We start from the raw sequence: 26,180 nt of genomic DNA on the forward strand, positions 1-26,180 counted from the left end.
TTCTGTTACACAAGAATGAGTCTATTGGAAAAGGAACAGTCTTCAGCTGAGGGATGCATATTTGGTTCTTGACATATTGTATTTATAGAGTGTCTGTAGGCTACCTAGTAGTCATTTGGAAATAATACTTTAGTGTTCAAGAGGTAGTTCAGAGCCATAGGGGCATAAATTTGGTACTGTGGGGCACGACTACTGCTCAAGCCACACAAAGATCCCGTCACTCAGAGGAAAGATGTCCTGAAGGATGTGGGGGGCAGACTAGTATATTGGGTAGAAGCAAATCACATAAGCCTCAGTTTCCATCTTGGCAAAGTAATAGCATGTTTCAGGGTACTTCTGAGAGAATTAAATACGATGCGGATAAAGCACATTAAACATGTGTACTAGTCGAGGCATCTGAATACAAAAAGCCAGAAGAGAAAAAAAGGGAGAGAATTTTCAGAAGAGCAGCTTGTCATGGAATAAAAGAGTTCCTTTCAAGTTGGAGGGAAGGAGCAATTGTGTCAAACACATAAAATAAATCATTTTGGGCCACAGTGTTCTCATCAGTATAATGAGCCCTTGGATAAAAGGGTATTTACGTAAGTGTTAATTTATTGTCCTCCTTTGAATATGAGCTTCCTAGCATTGGAAACAAAGAGGGGAACGCAATCAGTTACAAGGTTCAAATGCTACTTTTCAGGAGGAAACAGTTATTTGCTGGCCAACGGGCTGAAATCAATTTCTTTCTTGGGTCTTCCTCATTGGAGGATTAACATGGGCTTTAATGGGAGGTGTCCTCTTCGATGTCTCTAAAATGCTCTTTAGAAGGAGTTTTATGAGGTTCCTTCCCATAAAGTGTCTGTGTTTACATTACTCATAAACACAAGCTTACTAGGGACCAGATGATTATAATAGTGTCTAATATTACCATACTAATGAAATCAGCCCACCATTTAGCGAGCATTTATTATGTGTCAAGCACCATGCAAAGTACTTTATTTACAGTGTTTTTAATGCAGCCCCAGAAGAAACAAGAGGGCAAGCATTATTAACATGTTTCCCACATGGCCGATTTGAGGTTGCAAGAAGATGAGTGACCACTCAAGGTCAAACCAACAGTACCAACCTGCTTCCAAGGTCTGTGCTTTTAAAAGCTACCCCGTTCCAGGGTTTAACTTATTTTGTAAACATGGTTTCCAGTATGATGGGCTGAAGCAGAAATCAACTGATTTTTATCAAGGAGGGAGAAGAGGTCCGGAAAGGTGAAATGAATTTCCGAGGGTCCCCCGAGGTTTTGGATGGAAGTACCATATGCTCAGCCTCCCTCAGGTGACAGTGTATTATGTCCTGTCCTGTCGGATGTAATGCTAGCTGACGTGAACAGAGAAGAGAAGTTCTTACGCTCATTCCCTCTATGGGCAGAGGATATTTTTAGAAAGTGTCAGATGGGTTTAGTTACAATTCTTGACCCCTAGGTGATCAAAATGAATATTGCGGTCTACGTATTCTTTGTGTGCAAATTGCCGATTTTTCTTTTAAGGGGTGTCAGTGGCAAGTGGGGGAAGACCGTGAGCAAAGGAGATTCTGCCCAGATGATCTGGGTAAGTGACACACAGCCAGGGTACACCCTCTCTGGGGAAGCTTTGTCAACCCATCTACTGGCTCTTAAATTTACATTCTCTGTCCCTCCTCAGGGACAAAGAAAACCCCTCCTGCACTTCAGACTGTAGAGCCCTGCAAATACTCTGCCCTCATCAATCTCCATTCAAATGCCAGCAAAATGACCCCTCAGACAAAGGCACTGAGTTAATAAATCAACATCGTTTTAAAGAATTTTCTTGTAATGGACACAGAGAATCAGAAGGGCTACCTTAGCCAAAGAGGCAGTGAGGTAATAGAGCGTATCGTTCAGACCCTCGGGACCTGCCCACAGTCCTGGTTTCAAATCTCACAGAGCTGTGTACTTCCAACGTGACCTAGAGCCCAGTCCCTTACCTTCGGAGAGTTTGCTTTCTCCTTTTTGGGAAAAGGGCAGGTTAACCGCCCCTATTTCCTATTATGGTTGGGAATGCTGTTCCCGGGAAGATTGTGTGTTTGCATGCTGGGGGGTGCCCATATACAAACACTGCTAGGTTCCCTTCTCCCTGTAATCTGACTGGGACAGAGAACTAGGAATTAGCTCAGCAACATCCCTGTTTTCTCTGGAATCTGTCTGTCCTCTGAGAACACGGTCTGTGGTTTACCCTCTGCCATACATTGGACGTGCCTGAGAGGTCTGGGGACACCCAGGGCTGCTGTGACCGGGTGGACAGCTCTGGCTAATTCTGGAAGACACCACTACACCATCTCAAACAGCTCTTCCAGTAAAAAAGTCAACCCTTTCCCGTCTATCTGCCCCCACTCCTTTGTGTAACTTGGTTATTAAATACCTTCAGAACTTGAGAGACTTCCTAAAATTCCATCAAGGTGTAAATGAAATCATGTGACTCAAGTGATTGACCAGGTGCTCTCGGTTCTGCTCGGGAAGTGCGTGGACTTTCCACTGTGGACTTTATGAGGCCTAAGAGCCCATGTTCTAATTGACAGCCTATTATTATTATTATTATTATTATTAAAGATTTTATTTATTTAGGCAGAGAGGCAGGCAGAGAGAGAGGGGGAAGCAGGCTCCCTGCCGAGCAGAGAGCCCGATGCGGGACTCCATCCCAGGACCCCAGGATCATGACTTGAGCCGAAGGCAGAGGCTTTAACCCACTGAGCCACCCAGGCGCCCCCCTCTTACTCATTATTAATAATCAAAAATTAGTTATTGAAGAGCAAAGTTCTGTGTTTGGGGCTGTGTATAATGCGGCAATGAAAACATGAATCTCAACCCCCTGGGGATTTACCACGAGGTAAAGAAAAGGGGGAAAAATGCATATCAGTCTAACTTGGGTAGGAACGAAAATACCTCTCCAGAGTGGGATGAACTGCTGTGGGAAGCTGGAACATATCGGGGGAAATGTGAGTGCTGTAATGCCGGGAGGGCCCTTAAAGAATCCTTGTCCTGCCGTGGGGGCCTGGCGACATGGTGGGGAGCAGCCCCCACCTCCCTGTGCCCACCTTCCTGCTGCGCGATTTCATTTCATCCTCTGTGTCCCCCAGCCCCGTGATTCATGCATCTTCTTGATGACGTCACACTCCTCCTCCTCCTGGGTCCTGTCTTCACTCCCCTTTGGTCGAAGCTAAAACCAGCAGAGATTGAATCCCTGTCTGTCTCCAGAGCCTCTGCCCTGGCCCGCAATTCTAGAACATCTCCTACAAGGTCCGTGTGTAACAAGTTTTCTCCACTGGTTTCAGCTTCTTTGTCTAAAAAATGGCTCTTCTCCTCTAAAGGAATCCCTTCCTGCCTTACCTGCCTTCTTCCCTCCATTCTGCTAACATTGCCCTGGCTGGAGGTATTTTTGGCCTCTCATTTCACCTGGACACGCTGGGAGGCTGTTGCTTCCCCGATGAAGCCTGGGGATGTTTCTCAAAGCCAGCACTCACCTAAACTGTTTCACAGCAGATCCCCTTTAATGTGTAAACAATCTTTCTCATTCCAGTCCTGTGTGGACTTCAGCCTCAGCCCTGGTCACTTTTTAAAAATACATCTTATTCTTGAGGTGCCTGTTGTGGGTGCAGCTGGTTAGGTGTCCGACTCTTGGTTTCAGCTCAGGTCGTGACCCCAGGGGCTTGAGATCAAGCCCCACATCAGGCTCTGCGCTCAGCATGCAGTCCACTTGGGTTTGTCTCTCCCTCTCCTTCTGCCCCTCCCCCTATATAAAATAAATACAGAAATCTTAAAAAAATAAAATATAATTTATTCAGAGTACGTTTCTGCTGCTTCTAACAAGTGGCATAGTTTTCCCTGACCCTATAACATGGCATGTGCTGCTCTTTCCACCAGATTAACACCCCGAGCCCCAATGGAACCTCTACCTGTACATAAGTTATTGTGGGTGTTGGCTCTATAGAGCAACTCCTCTGCTTCTCCTCACCCAGCTTCCTTCTTCCTGTGTGTTTCCATTGTAAGCAGCGCAGACCCTTGAGACACCCTTCTGTCCTGTGTCTGCATTTCTGGTCTTTTGCCTCATCAGATTTTCTGCTTCATCAGAACAAGGATCGTGCCTTACTCATCATGATATTCTGTACTTAGCTCTAATACAAGGGTGGAATGAATGAAGTAATACATAAAGAAACAGATTAAAGAAATTTAGGGTTGGAAATGATGGAAATTAGAATCCAGTGCCATTGTTTGCTTTGTGCTTCAGCGGTCCTTGGAAATTTGCAAAACAGTTGACCCTTGAACAACATGGATTTCAATTACATGGGTCCACTTACATGCAGATTTTATTATAAATGTATTTTCTCTTCCTTATGATTTTTCTTAATAACATTCCTTTTCTGAGCTTTATTATGAAAATACAGTATATAAGGGCGGCTGGGTGGCTCAGTTGGTTAAGCATCTGCCTTTGGCTCAGGTCATGATTCCACGGTCTTTTTTTTTTTTTTTTTTTAAAGATTTTATTTATTTATTTGACAGAGAGAGAGAGATCACAAGCAGGCAGAGAGGCAGGCAGAGAGAGGGGAGGAAGCAGGCTCCCCGCAGAGCAGAGAGCCCGATGCGGGGCTCGATCCCAGGACCCTGAGATCATGAGCTGAGCCGAAGGCAGCGACCTAACCACTGAGCCACCCAGGCGCCCCCATGATTCCACGGTCTTGTGTTCGAGCCCTGTGTCTGGGTTGCTGCTCTGCAGGGAAGCAGCTTCCCCTCTCTCTTGGACCCTCTCCACTTCTTGTGCTCTCTCTCTCTCAAATGAATAATAAAAAAGAACGTAGTATATAGTACATAGAACATGCAATATATGTTTTCATTGATTTTTATGTTATCGGTAAGGCTTCTGGTCAACAGTAGGCGATTAGTAGTTAAACTTTGGGGAAGTCAGAAGTTACAGGTGCGTTTTTGACTGCAGGGAGGGGTTGACACCCCTAACCCCACACTGGTCGAAGGTCTGCTGTTCAGAAATGGCTAACAAAGAGGAAATTGCAGCCCACATTAAAGTCATGAACATTCCCACTCTCCTTATTAGATGCTTGCTTTCTGAAGACAGAAGTCATCGTGCCAGAAGGTAGTAGGACATTTAGCAGATGTGCTTTAAGCATGTCACACATCTGTCTGAAAGTACTAGAGCTGGATGGATTAACAGTGTGTTAATAGTCCCACCATAAAATACTGTAAGTATTTCAGATAACAGGAAAGAAGCTCTTTTGCCCTTGAGTGCACTTTGATGTGAACTGAGGCAGTGAGAGTCTCTCAAAAACAAGGAAGCAAGGAAGCAGGGAAAAAAACCTTCATATTGTTTATACCAGGGAAGACTGAAATACACAAACTCCACCTTATTTAGAATACTGTGCAGTTTCAAGTTCAGCCAAGACCCTCAATAAATATTAATTGAATGTTCGTTGAATTAAGTAGAAAACCTAATAATGACTCTTGTTTTTCTCCTCTGAGGAATTTAGGGAACACTGATAGCTACCTATTACCTTCAGAAAATGGGAATTTCTAGGTGCCAGCTAAAGAGAGAGAGGGCCAGAGGGGAAAGGAGAGAGAAGACAGATCTGGGTTCAAATCCCAGCTGTGGCTTTCAGGGGTCCTTGTGAGACTTACTCCCATGAGTGTTGATTTGTTGGTCTATAAACTGGAGTGGTACTTACTGTTTGGATATTATGGGGTTTCGTGTGGATGAAATGAATGGGTATTTTTAACTGTTAAATTAGAATCTGTGTTAAAGAAATCTCTCATGTATCCATACAAGTCATATCGAGGTACTGTGTGCCCATAGGGGAACATTGTCTTGACTTACCCGTCTCCCGAATCTTAGGTCTGCTGGGGAAAGCTCACTGCTCTTGCTGTCTCTTGCTTTCTCTCTCTCGCTGTCTTCATTCAAGTACACCTAATTCAAAATAAGAGATTGTCCCTTCCTCAGTTTCTCTTTCTGGGTTAATGTCAGGGAATCTATTGTCCTATGCTAACATGAGAACTCTATTTTCATCTCTGATCTCCAGGTTTCTGATGGCGCCAGTCAATTCTGTGGAGGATATGATTTCACCTCCGGACTAAGGGGTTTCTTGGACTGGGGACTTTCAGTGCTAAAATTAGGAAAGTCCCAGGCAAACTGAGAACAGGATGGTCACTCTATCTCCTAGCTTTTGTTCAACTGAAAAATAGATTCGAGGGTTCTATAGGGAACAAAACCCCTTTCTTTTTTTTTTTCTTTTCTTTTCTCTTCTCTTCTCGTCTTGTCTCATCTCATCTCTTCTCTTCTTTCCCTTTCCCTTCCCTTCCATTTCTTTTTTCAGAGAGAGAGAGTACTCATGCAAGTTACGGTAAGGGGCGAGGGGTGGGGAGCAAAAGGACAGGGAGAGAGAGAATCCCAAGCAGGCTCCATGCCCAGTGCAAAGCCCAATGCAGGGCTTGATCTCATGACCCCGAGATCATGACTGAGCTGAAATCAAGTCAGATGCTTAACTGACTGAGCCACCCAGGTGCCCCCCAAACAGCCTTTTTAGAGCTTACCATCTGGTATAAGAGCCAAGAAAAGAAAGTACATCCTAAGGGTAAGTCAGTCCAAAAGAGGGGGAACTGCCAATCCATCTGGAAACAGTGACCTTTAACACCCTAATATTGAACCCTAATTGTCCAGTAGAATAACAGGGCTCATTGGAAGTCATCTTTCTTTCCCATCTCGTTGATCAGAAAAGAATGAGTAAGAGACAGAATGAGTAAGAGAGAGGAAGAGGTCTGGCATGTTTTTCTCTTCCAGAAGTCCTTTCATGGGTCTGTGAAGAACGAGGAAGTGGATTTTTTGGTTTGGACACAGTGGATCTTACAAGTCCCTACCTGATAGTATATAGTACATGAGACAGGGTGAGAAGTGGGGTCGGCATGAAATTGGGACACGAAAAGACTGAGTCAGAGTGCTGGCACCCGGCCGTGTGATCTTGGGCAAGCCATGTACTTTCTCAAAACCTTAGTTGTTGTGGGGAATTTAATATATAACCTTTTCAAAAGAGCCTTGTGAAATACTGCATGAATGTGTTGGTTTATGTTATTTAAAGCAGTAGTTCTTTAAAAAACAAACAAACAAACAAACAAACAAACATATAACATATTATTTGTTTCAGGGGTATAGATCTGTAAAGCAGTAGTTCTTCACTAGGGGTAACTCTGCCCCTGCCCCTACTCACCCCCTGCTGGGGACATTTGACAACATCTAGAGCCATTTGGGGTTGTCATACTTGGTGGAGGATGATGCTGGCAGCTAAGAGACAGAACCAGGGGCTGCTGCTCTGTATCCCAGCCTGTAATGCACAGGGAAACCTCTCCTCGCCTGCCAACAAAGAATTATGCAGACCTTAATTGTAGTGGTAGAGAAACCTCCATTCAAAGGTTGATAGATACTAATTATCTTTGCTATAACATTTAAAGGTAGTCTCTGAATGAAAAACATTCAGGGCCATTTGTCACTAATCAATAGTGGTCATCAGCAATTAGATTCATCTCTTAGTCTCTTTTGATGCACCCATATCAAGGGTGAAGGAACCATGTACCATGACTCTTTGAGTAAATGGATTTTCAGAAGAAGGCATGTGCATTTGTACATGCACACCTGTGTGTGTGTGTGTGTGTATGTGCGCGCGCATGCACACGCATGGGGATTGTGACCAGAAACAAAGGCGGATACTTAACTGACCGAGCCATCCGGGCACCTAGAATTTTCACATCTCTTAGTTGATTCTTACAACACCCCTGTAAGGTAAGGAGGGAAGCATTATCTCCATTTAATGAGTGAAAAACCCGATACCCAGGAGTCCCATGAAGACTTGCCTCGAGTCACAGAGTTATTAATTACTGAAAGATTTGTGAGTCTCAAAACTAGGAAATTAGCAGATCTGCAACAGCCCCGACAGATAGGTGTTTGCACAAAGATTTCGTATCTGTTTTGGCTCATCATCTCCGTGGAAATGAGACGTTCATCAAGCATCAACATTTGGTTTGAGGATAACCCAAATGACCCAAGTCCTACCACCAAATTTTTCGGAGACTTGTAAAAATTTTGCTCTAAATACTGGGTGATGTAATAATGTGAAGACATTTTTTTTTCATTTTTTAAACTACTAGAGGAAACAGATGTTCAAGTGAATTTGCTAGGAAGCTGTGTCATCACATGAAAGTTAATTAAAAAGTTAACATAAATAATTAACTCTTTTCCACATACCATATGCTGTATATGCACACAGGCATATGCACAGATACGTTTTGTATTCCCAGTTGGATTTTAAGTCCCTTGAAAGTAGTGACCTTTCTCACATCATGTGTAGGATGCTTCCCAGCTCATATTTGGGTCCTCATTTAAAGAAAATATATGCAAGGGTAAGGGGCAGGTAATGAATCTATTGAAAAGATGGTCTAGAAACCCAAGGAAGGATACATTGATTGATAATCTCATTTAAAATGCGTGGGGGAGTATGGTTTTTGAAGTGTTTCTTGTGATTAACATTAGCTACCCATCCCCTCAGATCAGTAGGACTCTCTCCGCTCAGCCGAATGTATGTGTTCCCATATATAAGTCATCTGTCTGCATAGACTAGAGATGGGTGTAACAAAGCAGGCCTGGATTCCCCCTACAACAGTCTTCATAGTTGAGGCTTTTCACTAACCCCCCTGGTAATTATATCCCTTAGCCTGTGGAGGCTGATTCTTCTTGCCTCACTTGGAGGACACCATTGCTTTGAAGATCAAAGAAGAGCACCTCAGGTAGAGTGGAACTGAGAGCTGCCCATGTCGTCTCTGACACAGAAACTAGGCTTCACTCCAGCTTAGGTGCCCATTAGTGAATGGTTCTGCATGAACTGATGAAGCGCATCCACTGAAGCGATTTTAAGCCAGCATCTCTTTAGGAAGGAGAAGGAGAGGCTGGTGGCAAGGTGGGATGGCTCAGATAAAAACAGATTGGGAAGGGGGAGGACCACCTCTAATTCTTTGACCTCTGGCTTTTCCCTATCAGTCATGCACAGACTCCACTTCCTTCCCTCTGCTTAGAGTCTAGGTGCCCAACTTTACAGAATTTCTTTATCAGTGAAGTATTTTCATCTCTTTCCATTCCCACATGGAACGTTCCAGGACCTCTCTGGGAAAACTGTCCTGGATAAACACAAAGATCTGCCTCATCCGTGTTCTCATCTGAATGCTGCTGCTGAATACTGGAAGAATTTAAAAAAAAATTGCCTGACACTGTGGACAGAAGCCACGACTGACTGATGGCCCCAAACCTCATTTGAGTCCCAAACAACCGAGAGCCATCTTTCCTGTCCTGTATGCACTGCCACTCGGTGTCTTCCCCACTTCACAGCTCTTTGCCCTCTCTGCTTGGCTCTGGAAGTTCCATCAGTTCTGTCCTGGCTTTCCACAGAGAAAGCTCCCTTCTCAGAGAAGCCAGCACAGGGAAATTCCTGCAAAGTTCTTCCCCAGGTCTTGAAGATAAGCTGTGTCTCCCATCTATCTTCCCTCTATTCCTCCTATCACACGAAGAATGTGCTTATGTCCCTTCCTTTGTAACTAAAGATAATTCCTTTGTCAGTGTTCTGGTGAACTTCTCCAGAACTTTGTCCTTTCAACAGTCCTTTCCCCATGACGTGTCATCAACCCCATTCCTCTTTCTCCCATGATTCATTCCCATCAGCACCAAACAGAGGCGGGTTCACAGAAATCAAAGTTTCTCCCAGATGTCCAAACTGCACACAAACCTAAATCAGCATCTCTGTCCAATGATTAACATATTTACTTTCTGCCCTTTGCAGCTAAACTTCTAGAAGGGTTATCTACACCTGTGGTCTTCCCCTTCCCATCCTCCATTTTCAGTTGCTCACATGCCTATCTGGCTTTCTTTTCTTTATTCTTTCCTCATCCCGATGGTGTATACCAGCGTGTAATGTGTATTTCATAAATCATGGCTGATGAGTCAGACTTGCTCCACCCCACCTTTCCACCATCTTTAGCCAAGTTCATCAAAGGCTTCACTGTTGCTAAATCCCATAAATGTTCATCATTCCAGACATTTATACCATAAATGTTCCATACATTTATTCCATACATACCATACATTTATTCTATAAATGTTCCTTATTCCATAATGTTTATTCACAGCATATGACACTGTTCTCACTATGTCTCCTGATCTCGTTTTTTTTCCTCTAACAGTTTTATTCAGATATAATTCACACACCATAAAATTCACCTTTTTGAAAATGTACAATTCAGTGGTTTTTAGTATATTTACAGAGTTGTGCAACACTAACCACTATCTAATTTGAGAACATTTATATCACTTAAAAAACAAAACAAAACAAAATAAAAAACATGTTCTGGGAGAAAGCCCCATCATCCCCAATTCCTTTCCTTCACCTAGTCCCTACTACCAACTTTTTATTAAAGCTATTCTGGACATTTTATGTAAATTAAATTAGTCAATGAGGTCTTTGGTGACTATCTTCTTTCACATAGGAAGATATTTTCAAGTTTCATAACATTGTAGCATACATCAGTACATCATTCCTTTTTATAGCTGAATAGTATTCCATTGTACCATCTTTGTTTATCCATTCATCTACTGAAGGATGTTTGGATGGTTTTCACTTTGGGACTACTATAAATAATGCTGCTGTGCATGTTTGCATACAAGTGTTTGTGTGGGATGTATTTTCATTTTTCTTGGTATATTCATAAGGATAGAATTGCCGGGTCATCTGGTAACTCTTCAAAATGCTTAATATTTTGAAAAACTGCCAAACTGATTTCCAAAGCAGCTATGTGACTTAAATTGTTCCCACCAGTGATGAATGAGGGTTCCATCTTCTCTATATCTTTGTTGGACTTCTTCTTAAGTCTTTTTGAATTTTAGCCATTCTAGATCTGTCATTGTGGTTTTGATTCAGATTTTTCCCATGGCTTCTGGTAACTATCTTTCCATGAGATTATTGGCCCTTTCTGTATCTTCTTTGGAAATAAACCTCTATTTAGATCTTTTGCTCATTTTTAAATTATGTTGTCTTTTTGCTGTTGTTGTAGTTCTTTTTTTATTCTGCATATAAGTCCTTTATAAGAGATATGATTTGGAAATATCTCCTATTCTCTGGGCTGCCTTTCCATTTTCTTGATATTGTCCTTGAAGAAAATATTTTAATATGTTACAAAGTCTAGTTCATCTGTTTATTCTCTTTTCATTTATGTTTTGGTGTTATATCTATGAAAAGTTTGTCTAATTCAAAATCATGAAATTTTAATGCTAAGTTTGCTTCTAAGAATTTTTTATTTTTATATATAATATTTAAGTCTCTGAGCGAGTTTAGGTTAATTTTTCTGTGTAGTGTGGTGACAGGTTCACATTCACTCTTTTCCACATGGAAACCCAGCTGTTCCAGCACCATTTGTTGAAAAGACTGTTCTGTGTCTGTCCGTTGGTCTGGGCAGTCTTATCAAATATCAACTAACCATAAATTTAAGGATTTGTTTCTAGATTATCAGATCGATTTCAGTGATCTATAGGCCTGTGCTTATGCCAGTACCACATTGTCTGAATGCTCTATCTTCGTTGTGAGTTATGAAATCAAGAAGTGCGAGTCTTCTAAATTTGTCCTTCTTTTTTGAGATTTTTCTTTTTTTTTTTACTCTTCTAGGTTTCTTATATTTTCCTATGAATTTTAAGATTAGCTTTTTTTCTGCAAAAAAAAAAGGTGGTATTTGAAATTTTGATAGAGTATACATTGAATCTGCATTTTAGTTTGGGGAGTAATGCCATGTTCACAGTATTAAGTCTGCCAATTGGTGAACATGGGGTATAGTTCTGTTAATTTATAGGTCTTTTTAAATTCCTTTATTTTAAAAGTTTTTATTTATTTGAAAGAGAAAGAGCAGGAGCAGGGGAGGCAGATGGAGAAAGAGAAGCAGACTCCCCCTGAGCAAGGAACCCAGTGCAGGATTCAATCCCAAGTTATTCACCGTATAGTACATAATTAGTTTTCAATTACATTGAAAATGCAATATGTGCCCTCCCTAATAGCCATCACCAGGCTAACTCATCTCCCCTCCCTTCTAAACCCTTGGGTTGTTTCCCAGAGTCCATACTCTCTTATGGTTCATCTCCCCGTCCAGTTTCCCCCCTCTTCATTTTTCCCTTCCTTCTCCTAATGTCCTCATGCTACTCCTTATGCTCTACAAATAAGTGAAACCGTATGAAAATTGACTTTCTCTGTTTGACTTATTTCACTATAATCCCCTCCAGTTCCATCCATGCAAATGTTGGGTATTCATTCTTTCTGATCCTTTCTGATGGCATATACGGACCATATCTTCTTTATCCATTCGTCTGTTGAAGGGCATCTCAGCTCTTTGGACTATCATGGACATTGCTGCTATGAACATTGGGTGCATGTGGCCCTTCATTTCACTACATCTGTATCTTTGGGGTAAATACCCAGTAGTGCAATTGCTGGATCGTGGGGTAGCTCTATTTTTCACTTTTTGAGGAATGCCCACACTGTTTTCCAAAGTGGGTGTACCAACTTGCATTCCCACCAACAGTGTAAGAGGGTTCCCCTTTCTCTACAACTTCTCCAAAATTTGTTGTTTCTTGCCTTGTCAATTTTTGCTGTTCTAACTGTTGTAAGGTGGTATCTCAGTGTGGTTTTAATTTGAATTTCCCTGCTGGCTAATTTTCTTTTTGAATTGTTCACTGCTAATGTGGAATACAACTGAATTTTGCATATTAATCTTGTGTCTTATAAACTTGCTGAACTCACTTATTCATTCTAATTATTTTGGAGGGGTGCTCCATAGGATTTTCTATGCGAATAATCCTATCATCTACAAATAGAAAGTTTCATATTACTCCTAATCTAGATGACTTTTGTTTCTTTTTCTTAACTGAATGTCCTGGTTAGGATCTTTGGGGAAAAGTCAAAATTAAATGGTGAGAATGGGCATTGTTGGCTTATTTCTAATCTTAAGATTCCAAACTTTCATCATTAAATATGATGGTAACTATGGGTTTTTCATAAATGCCCTCTATCAGGTTGAGGAAGTTCCCTTCTGTTCATAGTTTGTTGAGTTGGGCTGTTATGAAAGAGTATTGGGTTTTGTCAAGTCCTTTTTATATGTGTATTGAGATGACTCTCTGGGTTTTGTCCTTTATTAATGTAGTATATTACATCAATTGATTTTTAGATGATAACATAACCTTGTATTTCTGGAATATTTGAGTTAGGTCAAATAAAGACAAGTCCTATGAATGGGATACTCCAGGGAACTGCCAGGCAGATCAAATAGTAATACTTCTTTGGGAAAGAGGCTTTTAGGAGACCTCTAACCTCTGTCCCTGCTAGGCTGCTGGTTTCACAGCTACCATAATTGTGAGGCTGGTGGTTTTCATGGCTGCTCTTTGGGAGGAAGGAGATAGACTGGAAATGCCACTAAGCTCCTCATTGTTCTGAGGTTCAGCTGATTTTCTTCAATAAACACTCTTAGGTTATTGCCAGCTTTTGATTAATTTCTGAAATTCTGAAAAAAGTTGATCTTGACAAATTTTCTCCAGTGTTGTCCTTGCTTTGATGGAGAAGTAGATTTTCAGAAGTCCTTACACTGCCATTCTTATTTCTCTGCTATTCTTATGAAATGTGAAGAAATATTCTTCTTAATAGGTCTGACCTATAATGACTGTTTTTATTTTTAGGGTTATCTATGAGACTCTTGTTTTATCATCTCCTTGGATGTCCTGATCCAATGCTATATGGCTTCCTTCAGTGTTTCAGTGCTAGCAGCTCTGTATTAATAACTCTTTGAACCCAAATATTCCTTGTGAACTACACACACACAGATGAGCTTCTGTCAGTATCTCTTGGAGGACCTACAGGCATCTCAAACCTAATTTGTCCCAAATTAAATACATCATTAGCCTTTTCCTCCTACCTCTTACCTGTCATCCCTATGTTACCTTTCACGGTTAATGGCATGCATGTACTATAGCATGCATATACATGTATGTGGCCAAGGAAATCAACAGTCACACTTGACAACAACCTTTTCCAATCCATCCAGACCATCAAATGAGCATTTTTTCTGATCATCCCATCTTTCTGCTTCTTGACGATGTCATTCCTCCTTTTTTGACTCCCTGTTGCATATAGAATTGCATCTGAGTGCATTAGTGGTGTCCACAAGGAATGTCGGGATTTGGATTCTGTCCTCCCCAGCATCATCTCTCCTCATGCTCCCAGCCATCTTGAGTTTCCTTTCCCATAATTAACACTATCTTTTGTTCGTGCTACTCCAAGAGAAATTCCTGTGTGCTTTTATTATTCTCACATTTTTTTTCTTTTCTGTTTCTGCAAAATTGGGTCCAGCTGCTTGCCACTCAGTGATGTTAGCACACGAAGCCTTACAGCACAGCTGCAGCCTCAGCAACCTTAACTGACCCATTATTCTAACTGTACTCCCCAGTGCATCTGCACCCAGCTCAACTGACCAGGGCTGTCACAGCCAACGTTGCCCGCACTTTTCCAGTCCACCTTCTTGATATGTCCTTGACAGATCTCATCAGTAAGCTCTCTCGTTTCCCCTCAGGCTACGCCAAGGGGTTGGTCCCAGCCATCATTTTAACCCTGGAAGAGAGAGTTGCTTTCTTGCTTTTTATTTACTTCTTCTCTTCTTTTTTTTTATTTGACAGAGAGATCACAAGCAGGCAGAGAGGCAGGCAGAGAGAGAGGAGGAAGCAGGCTCCCCGAGAGAGCAGAGAGCCCGATGCGGGGCTCGATCCCAGGACTCCGAGATCATGACCTGAGCCGAAGGCAGCAGCTTAACCCACTGAGCCACCCAGGCGCCCCATACTTCTTCTCTTCTTAAATGGAATTCTCTCTCCCAGTGACTTCTACCAGCAAAGGGATCAAATGGATGGGTTTACTAGCTAAAATTTATAGCTGGTCTGTGAAATCCTGTCCGTAACCCAGGATGATTGCTAGAGTTAACTGTGTGAGTGGATGTAAAAAGCCCAAACTTGGGATCTTGTTAATGGTTGCTGCTCAGTAGACGGCAGCTCCGTTTCTTGTCACTGTTGTGATTACCCACCTGTAACCTCTGCTGAGAGATTTCAGCCCCATAATCCTTGATTTCTTCATCCTAATCCTTAACTTCCTCTGACTGTTCCTTTTAGGTTCTGAGCAAGCAGGCTGCTTGTATCTGGATCTGGCAGATCCCGAAATCTCTGCTTGGCTTTGTCAGACAAGTTCAGGCATGTACAGACATGTCCACGAGTTTCTCAGAAGGTTGACTTTGCCAAAGCCATAACACCACTCCCCCTCCCTTCCCACCGGGTCCTCTGCTCCAAGCTGTTGGCCATAAGTTCGTGTTTTCGAAACGTCCTTATTTACACAGAGTCTGTGCCTCTGATTTACCCAGTGTCCAGCTGCTGACACTTATCTTGAAATTTCTAAGTGCAAGACTGCAATCAAAGCATCAGGGTACAGAAACGAACAAATAAAGATGTTTGGGAACTGCCTGCTTTTCTCATGCGATTTGCACATTTTTCTTGGCTTGCGTAATCCGAGGTGGCTGGGACGATGGGCCCCTTCATTCCTTGGCCCAGTGGTACAGCACATGGCAATGTTACAAATACAGGAGCTGGACATGCAGGAGGGGCCTCACCCCTGCTAGGAAAGCGTCCACCTCTGTGCCTCCCAGACAGCGTTGACGCATTCAGACAAGCTGGACAAAGAACGTACAGTCTACATTCCCTGGCCTTTGAAGGGAAGATGTTGCAATGTACAGGCAATTGGACTGTTTGCCTAATTCATCAAAACATTCACATTTGCTAGTAATACAATGCATCTATGATGAGAAAGACCCAGGGGGAGCTCTGTGGATTTAGGGTAAAATGGCTCATGTTTCCTAATTTCTACCATTCCGCTAAGCTTTGAAGCAGCTCTCCCTTCATTCATGAAAGTGTTATAGTGTTGTTTAAAATGCATGGCTTTGGAACCACATGCATCTGTGGCTCAAACTTGCTGGCTGTGGGATCTTGGGCAATGTACCCTTTCTAAAGCCTCTGCTCTCATCTGGCAAGTAAGGGTTGGATAGTAAAATGAAACTCTCAGCGCTTTTATGAGGCTACTTCGAGATGATGCATGACGCTTAGCAGGGTAATCGTGCTATAAATGAACTTTTATCATTCACTTACTTTTTCAGCGTCTACCGTGTGCTAAGCACTCTGCTGGGCATTTAGCATTTCTTTCATCTTGGAGTTGGTTGAACATTTGAACGGGAGTCCGGAGATAGGCAGAAGCAAATTTTGAAAGAGGCAAAGAAGTCTTGAGTTTAGCTGAGTTATCACCTCTGACTGATTAACCTCCATGGTCTTGGACAGGAGACCTCTCTCTAAACTGCAGTTCCCTCAGTTGTCAAGCAGAGTAAATCTTCCTATTCCAAAGAGCAAATGGGAAGATCTAATGATTATTATGGTCATTATAATAGCGAGCATTCACGTAGAGCTTGTTAGTTTCCTAGCACTTTCCAAGTATTTTACATTTACTGCTTTATTTAATCTCTACAACCTCTCTGGGAAGAATTTTTATACAAATTTTGCAAATGAAGCCACCAAGGGGTAGAGAAATTAAATGACCTGCCTGCAGCTAGCCATCAGAAACCAGCGAGTCTCACTTCGGGGGCCTGTTCCCTCCGCATCACACTTTGTGTTTGGTGGACTATATATAGAACCCTGTAGAAATAGGGAGATTTATTAGGACCACTCTGGAAAACTCTACCTAATGAACTACGTTTTGTTCTGATGGTTGTAGGATCCAACTAAGGGACCTGAAGCAACACCTCCACCATGTATTTTCCGCTGAGCATTTTATTGTGCAACTTCTCAAACATGCAGAAAAGTTGAAAGATTTTTACAGTCAACACAGATTATACCTACCATCTGGATTTGACAATTACTATTTTACTGAACTTGCCTCACTGCCCGTCTAGCCATCTCCAGACTTCCCTCCCTCTATCAATCATCCATCCTATCTGTGACTCATTTCAAAATAAGCTGTGGTCATCCCCATACAACACCCAAAACTCCAGCATGCATACCATGAATTGGAATTTAATATACCTTATGATTTTTTCCCCCCAAATGCAGTCTTAGTCCCCATATCCAGCATGAAGGTTGGGCAACCTCAGAAAATAATTAAACACACATTGAGCCAGGCGAGGAGCATCTACTTTTAATATGATCGCTTTATTCTTCCTGCTGCTGTTGATTTTCACACCTGATTTTTCAATACTCAGAGCCCGTCTGCCATTCAGCTGCTTTCTTCCCTGCTCAGACCTTCCATTTTCATCCCAGACATAATGACTCCTGCTCAGTTTTTCCCACTCCCACCCTCACCCTCTTGTGCCCAAATCCAGCCACAGCTCGCTGTCTGCCAGACCTCCATATATCCAGTGGCATTCCAGTGTTGCCACAGAGCTCCACGTGGTATTTAAGTCTCTGTCTGACCCAGCCAATTATTACAATAACACCTTATATTTAGTTGGTGCTGGCTCATTATTTCATTCAGTAAGTATTTACCAAGAGCACATTTAACCAGGTGACCAGGAGACGGGGAGGCCACGGACGGGCAGGGAGCACGGAGTAACAAAAGAATCAAACCCATCAGAACATATTTATTGCATGACCTCTGTGTACACGGCATTGCCATCCAGGAGTTGACGGTCAAGTTGAAGGAAAGAAGGAAAGGCCCAGGAGTCCACCAGAGGCCAGCTACAGAGAGAAGTGGGGGGAAAGTTCGATGTAGTCATGTAGTAGATCTGTTGGTGTGCATGTCTGCCAAAGCGATGTAGGATAAGTTTGCTCCTAGGATTCGACTGGGATTTCTGGAGAAAAGTGAAGCTGTAAATAGATATCAGGTAGACCCAGGACTGGGCACATGGGGAGCGATTGAAGAGGGCTTTTTTGAAAGGAGGAAAGAATTATATGGGGCAGTTATCAGAATGTCTTAGGATGTGTGGAGGGATTGAATGACACAGTCAAAATGTACAGTGGAAGGGATTGTCACCTGGATGGATTCTGTGGAATTGTAAAGATGGTTGTACTGCAAAGTGGAGACCTTTTCCAGGACTGTGAGAACTGAGATTGTTGGGCAGCATGCTAGGTGCCCCAAAAGACAGAGGCTGGTGGTAGCATTCTGCTTAATTGATGAAAAAACCAGAAACGGGGAGTTCAAGAAAGGAGGGGGTGCCTGTAAAGGGACCAATGGGAAATTGAACAGGGAGAAGCCGACAATCATAAAGACCCAAAGAACCATGTGTAGCAAGTCCAAGAAGTTTTACAGAAAAAGACAAGCTGGTCCTGATGCCGCTGCCTTCTAGGTGTAAGAACTAGAGTTTGATGAACCCCAGTTTTCTTTGTTATAAAAGTAAGATCAAATTTACTCTCAGGGGACAGCGTGTGGGTTGAATGAGATGCTACGTGATAAAGGTTCGGCACAGCACCTGTTGCAGAGAACTTACTTATAATTTTAGTTTCTCTCTCAAACGTGGGTCCTCTCATATACTTGAAGGTTATAGAATTGTGAGGCTGTCACGGAACACGGACCATTTCAGAAGTTCTAGAAGCACAGGTACAGCACTGCTGTTGAGCACACATGGGTGAATTTTTTTTTAAGACTTCTTTTTTTTTAGGGAAAATTAATTTTTAAAGTTGCCTTCTCTTAGCAAATGAAAGGAAGGAAGAAAAGAAAAGAAGAAGAAAGAAAGAAGGAGGCATCATTTCATCAAGCCCAAGCACACAGCTTGGAGAGTAGAGCATAGATTGGATTTTGGCTCACACTATACCCATCTTCTCAGCCATGACAGCCCTGCCCATGTTTCCAAGTAACATTACTCTGGGCGGGGAGAAGTCAGACAACCTTGATACACCAGAAAAGAGTTAATAGGTCCCATCAAAGAAGCCATTCAGGGACTGAGAAACCTTCTCGCTGGGTGGCTGCAAAGTGGAAGGAAGGTGTTAGAAGAACCCCAGTGCCCTTGCCACCTCTAAGATCTGGGGGCTCTGACTCTATCCCATGGTAACATGACTTTCTCCATATCACCCTACCACTGGTGTGTAAGTAGGGCCACAGTAAAGCTGATAACCCGGGTTTTCTTCTGCATTTGGAATTCCACGTTCAGGCATCTACTTGTTAACTCTCTGCAGATGGCAGGAGATGCCCTACGGTGGGTTCACAGACAGGCCCGCTCACTCCCGGTACTCTGTGCTGTCCACACGCCCTTCCCTTACTTCCCCAGCCCCCACTTTTATGTTGAATGATGACGAATCCACTTGGGGAGGGATTCTCGGTATTTCGAAGGACACTATTGTGTGACGATGCTCTCAGACTCGTGCTTCCAGACACTCTGCATTCTCAGACGTCTTCCAAATGCTCAGGTCTGCCTGTGTCCTCCCCCAGAGTGAGGAGGAGGTCATTTACCCCCATTCTGTGCCATGTTTCATCTCCTGGGTACCACGATGCCCTCTTTGTACTTTTGTGTCCCACAAAACCTTTGAATAAAAGCTCCTTCAACTTCAGTCCCTGGACCATGCCAGCCACATCATAGGCACCCAGCTGTTCTCCCCATTCCCCTTTTCCTCTTTCTCTGCAGCCTTCCCCAACTCCACCCCCTCCAACCAGTACAAACTACACATATAAATAAACACACACCCGGCCAGCTCTCCAGACATGTATGAATCCCAGTGTCAGCCTCAGTTTGGGCTCACATTGCTGTGTAGTAAATCTATCATGAGTATTTGTGAAGTCCTCACAGGATGTCCAACTGAATAGAGTTCTTGGGACACATTTTAAATGGAAAAGTCAGTGGACCCTGCTGTGCAGAAGTGCAGTCAAATAAGGACAGGTTTACTTTTAAAACACAACTTTGATACTTTTTTTTTGTTTTATAAAATAAAACAGTCTCATTTTAAACAGATTTAAAAATTCAGACCAACAAATAAAAGAGAGAGAGAAAGAAAAATAATGACTGAAAAATTACACTATCCAGACAAATTATCTGCTGAATTTTGATTTGTTTCATTGCAGGAATTTTCCTAATTTATTTAAGTAGGTTTGAAGGTTTATAAATACAACCATTGCTAATATTTTGCTATTTTAAACTATAAACATTCTTAGAATCATATCTTTGAGGAGATCCATGATCATTACCTTAGAATAAATTTCCAGAAGTGAAATCAGTAACAGAGATCCCCACAGGAGATCATTTGGCACGTCATGCCAGCTGCAACTTCAAATTTTTTTTTAAAGATTTTATTTATTTGGCAGACAGAGATCACAAGTAGGCAGAGAGAGCCGGGAAGCAGGCTCCCCACTGACCAGAGAACCTGATGCAGGGCTCAATCCCAGGACCCTGAGATCATGACCTGAGCCGAAGGCAGAGGCTTTAACCCACTGAGCCAGCCAGGCGCCCCTCAACTTCAAATTTATCCCAAATCCCAGCACTGCCCACCAATTTCACTTCCACTGCTCTACTTTGTCTCCCCTTACACCATCACCTTAGACCCCCTCCCTGAATCCACTGCCCTTGACCAGCTCCCCTTATACCACTGCCCTAGATCACCTCCCTGAAGCTACCATCCTAGTCTACCTCCCCCGCCTCAATCACTCCTATTGCTTGGCCATTGGTTTCCCTCTTTGTACAATGACTCCTTGAGGATTTTTTTTTTCCAGCGATTTTATTTGACAGGGAGAGATCACAAGTAGGCAGAGAGGCAGGCAGAGGGAGAGAGGAAGGGAAGCAGGCTCCCCGCCGAGCAGAGAGCCCGATGTGGGGCTCGATCCCAGGACCCTGGGATCTTGACCCAAGCCGAAGGCAGAGGCTTCGACCCACTGAGCCACCCAGGTGCCCCAAGATGAGAAATCTTTTAAAACTAAAGTCAGATGCTGAGCTATTAGTCTACTCCTAGAATACTCAGACTTGAACCCCCATCTTGGCCGTACAGATCTTCGTAATGCTATGTGATCTAGTCCCGAGCTGTGCCTGTGGCCTCCTCCTCCCTGTTGCACGTCCCACCCCACCCCTGCACATTTCAGGCTGGCTCTGCTGGCCCTCCCCCTGTTCCGTTCCCTCAGTGAAACACGCTCATTCCTGCCTCAGGACCTTCTCAGTGGCTTTTCCTCCTCCAGAAAACTCTTTATCCAGATCTCTAACAAGCCCCTTCATAACTCATTCTAAAATAGTTCAAGTCCCATCACTCTCCCCACCCCATACACTTAACCCTGTCAATACCCTGCTTTCGTTTTACCATCGTATAAATACCTTTATGATATACACGTACTTTTCTGTCGCTACTTACTGGAATGTATGCTTCATGAGTCCTTTATCACTGCACTCCAAAAAGCCGGAAAAATCCCTACATTAGTAGATGCTTAATAAATAAATACCAGTTGAAGGCATGTGTGAAAGAATGAAGGTCTTATTTATTCTATTAAAGCATACGCATGACAACAAACCTTGGGATGCCTATTGACAAATTGACCTTTGAAAAAGCATAACTTCCCATTAGCAGAGAATTAAAGAAAATAGTTTTTAACTTGACTTGCTCAGGTTATTTTCATGTTTATTTTCTTAATATCCCTTGGGAAAAAAAGTTCTAAAAAAAATGATGTTGATTAAGAAAAAATTCATCGGGTGTTTCATCTGGTTACAATCTTCTGTAGAAAATGACTCAAAATAAATGTGATATAAAACTCTCAAAAGAATAAACAGATTTCTTTTTCCTCATAACCGAGCTTCCTTCCGTATGTACTTAACTATGTGTATAGAGGGGGCAAATAAAAGACGATAAAAGCCGGGGCACCTGGGTGGCTCAGTGGGTTAAAGCCTCTGCCTTCGGCTCAGGTCATGATCCCAGGGTCCTAGGATTGAGCCCCACATCGGACTCTCTGCTCGGCGGGGAGCCTGCTTCCTCCTCTCTCTCTGCCTGCCTCTCTGCCTACTTCTGATTTCTGTCTGTCAAATAAATAAATAAATAATCTTAAAAAAAAAGACAATAAAAGTCAAAGTAGGTAAAATTCAAAAGGCAGTTCTATGGTATATGAGAAAAAGTCTTGATCTCTGGAATCAGACCTATGTGAATTCATATTCTAGAACCATGACTTAGGGAGCCAAAGGGGACATTTTTTAATGCCTCACTGAGACTCAACACCCTCATCTGTAACATGGAGATAATCGTTACTTCCCTTCCTGAGGTACAGTTAGGACTAAGTAAAAACCAGACAGGGCATTTTACCGAGCACATCTAGAACAGGGTCTAATGTGCTCAGTAAATGAAAGCTATTTTTATCTACTCTTGTCATATTGGTGACTTCAGCTGTTCCTTCAGAAACCTTGCAGAGAAAGGGTATTGTGGGACACAAGGACTGTCCTTCAGTGTGTTAGGAACCATTTTTGTGGAGGAAGGGGTTTCTTAGGAAAGAAAATTACAGCTTCACAGACCCTGGTCAATAAAGGAACTCGGCCTCAACAGCTCAAACAGTCCAGCAAATCACAAAACTCCTCATGAAGCAGGTCACACCTGACATCCTCAAGGAGAGGCTGGAGGGCAGGCACATTATTACTGTTATATTACTAATGGACTCTGGAGAATATGCCCCCTTAGCTGTTCCTGATATTTGAAGTTCTTTTTCAGTGTCCATCTGTTTTGCTTATCCATGATAGATATATTTATATACATATATATATGTATATAAATATGTACATATGTATATGTATATATAAATATGTATACAAATATATATATTTAATTTTATTTAATCATTTGACAGAGACAGCACAAGCAGGGGGAGCGGCAGGCAGAGGGAGAAGCAGACTTGTTGACGAGCAGCAAGTCTGAAGTGGGGCTCGATCCCAGGACCCTGGGATCATGAACTGAACCAAAGCCCGATGGTTAACTGACTGAGCCACCCAGGTGTCCCTGTGACAGAAATTTAAAGGAAGAATTTTCCTATGGCCACTCAGAGCATGCCTCTTAAAGGATCTTCTCCATTGATGAAGATACATAGAAACTTGGCCTTGAAAGAAATTATGCTTATGAAAGAAAATGAGTTTCAGCATTCCTCCTAAATACCTCAGCAGTTGGCCGCAAGTGTACAAATGCCAGTGTTCTGTGAAAATTCTTCTTTCCTAATATAATCGCAGCTCCCAAGCTCGTTGGCTGTCAGCACATTACAGTAAGAATAAAATCATTTCTTTTATTTTGGTACTCACTCAGGAAACCCAACCCATTGGCCCCTTCTGCCTTCCTCTTTTAACTCCTTCCCATCTTAAGTTGTGAAGTCTGGACTAAGAAGCTCGTAGGTTGGAGACTCGAGGGAAGTAGAGGGCTTACCGGTATTTGCCCAAGAAACTATATGGTTTTGCATTTTATCCAAATGGCTTGCACGTACGTCCTGTGATAGAACATCCCCAGGGTTTACCCAGCCTTCTTCGCCAAAACATGCAGTAGAAGAGAAGGAGATGGTTCCAGTCCCTAGGAAGCCCTTGCTTACTAAGTGCCCTTGACCATGTTGCTCTCCCTAAATCTGCAAGCATCACAATTAAGATGGCAGGGTGTGACTCGTACTGACCTGGGTCCAAATCCTGGCTTGGCCACTCACTCCTTGCATGATTTTCTTAACCTTTCAGGGCCCAGGTTTTTTCAACCCTAAAATGGCTACTGCTGTACTTGTCAGTTCCTCATAGGAGTATCATGACCAGTCACTGCAGTACCATAACGTCCAGTGCCAAACCCAGGACCTAGCACAGTCTAAGAGCTCAGTAAATGTTCCATTGTTATGATAGATAAATGCATGCTAGTCCTGGAGAAGCCTTACGCATACCAGCTGGTGTCCTCAATTGTGCATCACTAGTCGAGTCCTGGAGGTGACATTGCTATTCTTCTGCCCACCCCCCTACTCCAGGAATATTGATTCATTTAACAGTGGGTCACCAGAGTGCAGTCCTGAGTCATGCACTGTCCAAGCTGTTGGGGGACACTGATCCCCAGACAGATATTCCTTCCTTCCATAATTCTGTCCATTCTCAGGTCATCTTGGATTCTTCCCTCTCTGACACCCCTCCCCTGGCCAATAAGTTACTGAATTCTATTGGTTCTGTTGCCTTAATATTTCTCCATACCAGCCCCCTGCCCTGGCTCCTCTCATGGTCACCAGCCCTTCGTTCTGCTTCGTTCACCTCTTGCCTGTGTCCCCACAGCAGCATCTTCACCATTTTCCTTGGGGCTGGCCTCACGCTCCTGCCAGCTACTCCCCTCAATCAGTCCCAAGTGTCTTGCTCAAACCCCGTGCTGCTCGGAACAAAACTCAAAACAAAACAAAAATGAAAAAAAACTTCCTTGGTGTTTCATAGGAGGTCTTTGATCTTTTGACTCTGTTTGACCTCCAGGTTGATTTTTGGCCCCTTTCCTACAAGGGCAGGCTCCGACCACACAAAGCAACTAAAACAGCCTGATTGTCCATTTGCTACTTTATGTTCTGTGCTTCTGTGCCTTTTCAAATACAGTGTCCCCCTTTCAGAAGGCTCTTCCCCCTTGCCTACTGGGAAAACTCACTCTTTAATATTATTCTCATAGTGTCGGTCACTTCATCTTGGGGGCTCTATCTATACCTTGAACCTTGGTTTCTCTTAATGAGTCATTAGTTATCAACTCAAATGTCACTGCCTCATGGCAGGCTTTGTTGCCCACTCCCTACCCCAAACCATGACTTTCTACACCAGATCATTTCTCCTAGGGTTTCCTGCTATTTACAAATATAGTTCACTGAGTCTTATAAACAAGCTTTTGTAGAGTAACCACACAATTATATAATTATAAAATAATCAACAATGTTTCTCACACTAAAATATGGGCAGAAATCCTGTGTTTTATTTCTCATGCAAAAACAAAACAAATTCCTCATCATCACAAGGAAATACTGGTGTAAGAGCATGCTAACTATTCAAACCTTAAAATTCTCATATTTATCCCTATGTGAAGCCAGATCAGGAAGAAGTCACATCTCTGGACCATATTCTTTGGGGCCCCTAATGAATTATCTTTTTGGAACTGTGATTTAGCACTATTCTCTTGGTGTTCATCCTGTCTGCTGCTAGTATAAAAACCAGATGTTTGCAGAACATCTTTTGGACTCTTGATCAAAGAGCTGGTGCAAACATCTTCCAATGTATTGCTCAGTGTCTTTTGTAACAGGTTTATCTCAGAAGTCAAATCCAGGACAACATGTATATTTATCTACGTTTTCTTCTGCTAGATGCCAAGAGTAGATACCTATCATGTTTCTCTCTTTACTTAGGCTTCCAGGAAACTCATTACTTAATTTGGCACCCAACTGTTCTAACTTTACTCCACCAAGATTTCTTTTTTTACAGTTTACTTCTATTTTCTCTCTTCCCATTATTGACTCCCCCCCTTTTTTTTTCCAGCCTCTCGTATATGCCTTTTTCCACCCCTGGTTATAAGATCTGTGACAGGGAAATGCGTGCTAATAGAAGCATGCCTGTTTGAGTCACAGGACACTGAGTTTCAAGCTCAGCTCTCTCTGTTGCTAGACGCACAACTTTAATTGCCTCTCCCCTCAGTTGTCCCAACTTAAAAACCAAAAAATAATGGCATCTAGTTGTGATTCTTTTAGGAATATCATATGTTAAATACATATATAAATACATGAGCATTCCTACTGCAGTGCTCATAATTTAAGAGGGGCTTTTAAAAAAATTATGTTTGTGCCTCCTCAAAACCTATTAGAACATGGAGAATAAAGGTATGTAGAGATAAATGATAAAGGGGGAAATAACAAAGGCAACAGGATTGTCCACGGTCAGCTGTGTAACAGATAAGAATTTGACCTTGGATGAGTTCATAGGAAAGATCAGTCACTGGGCTTTAAAGGATGCACAGAATATACACACATGAAGAACAGAAAGAGGGTGGTCTGCCTGGTGGTACTTGAAGGGAAAGGAGTAAAATGAGAAAGCTCAAAGGAGGAGGACTTCACAGCATGTTTATTAACAAAAACACCAAAGTAGG

The sequence above is a fragment of the Lutra lutra genome, chromosome 13 (assembly GCF_902655055.1).
Source record: "Lutra lutra chromosome 13, mLutLut1.2, whole genome shotgun sequence".
NCBI classification, from domain to species: domain Eukaryota; kingdom Metazoa; phylum Chordata; class Mammalia; order Carnivora; family Mustelidae; genus Lutra; species Lutra lutra.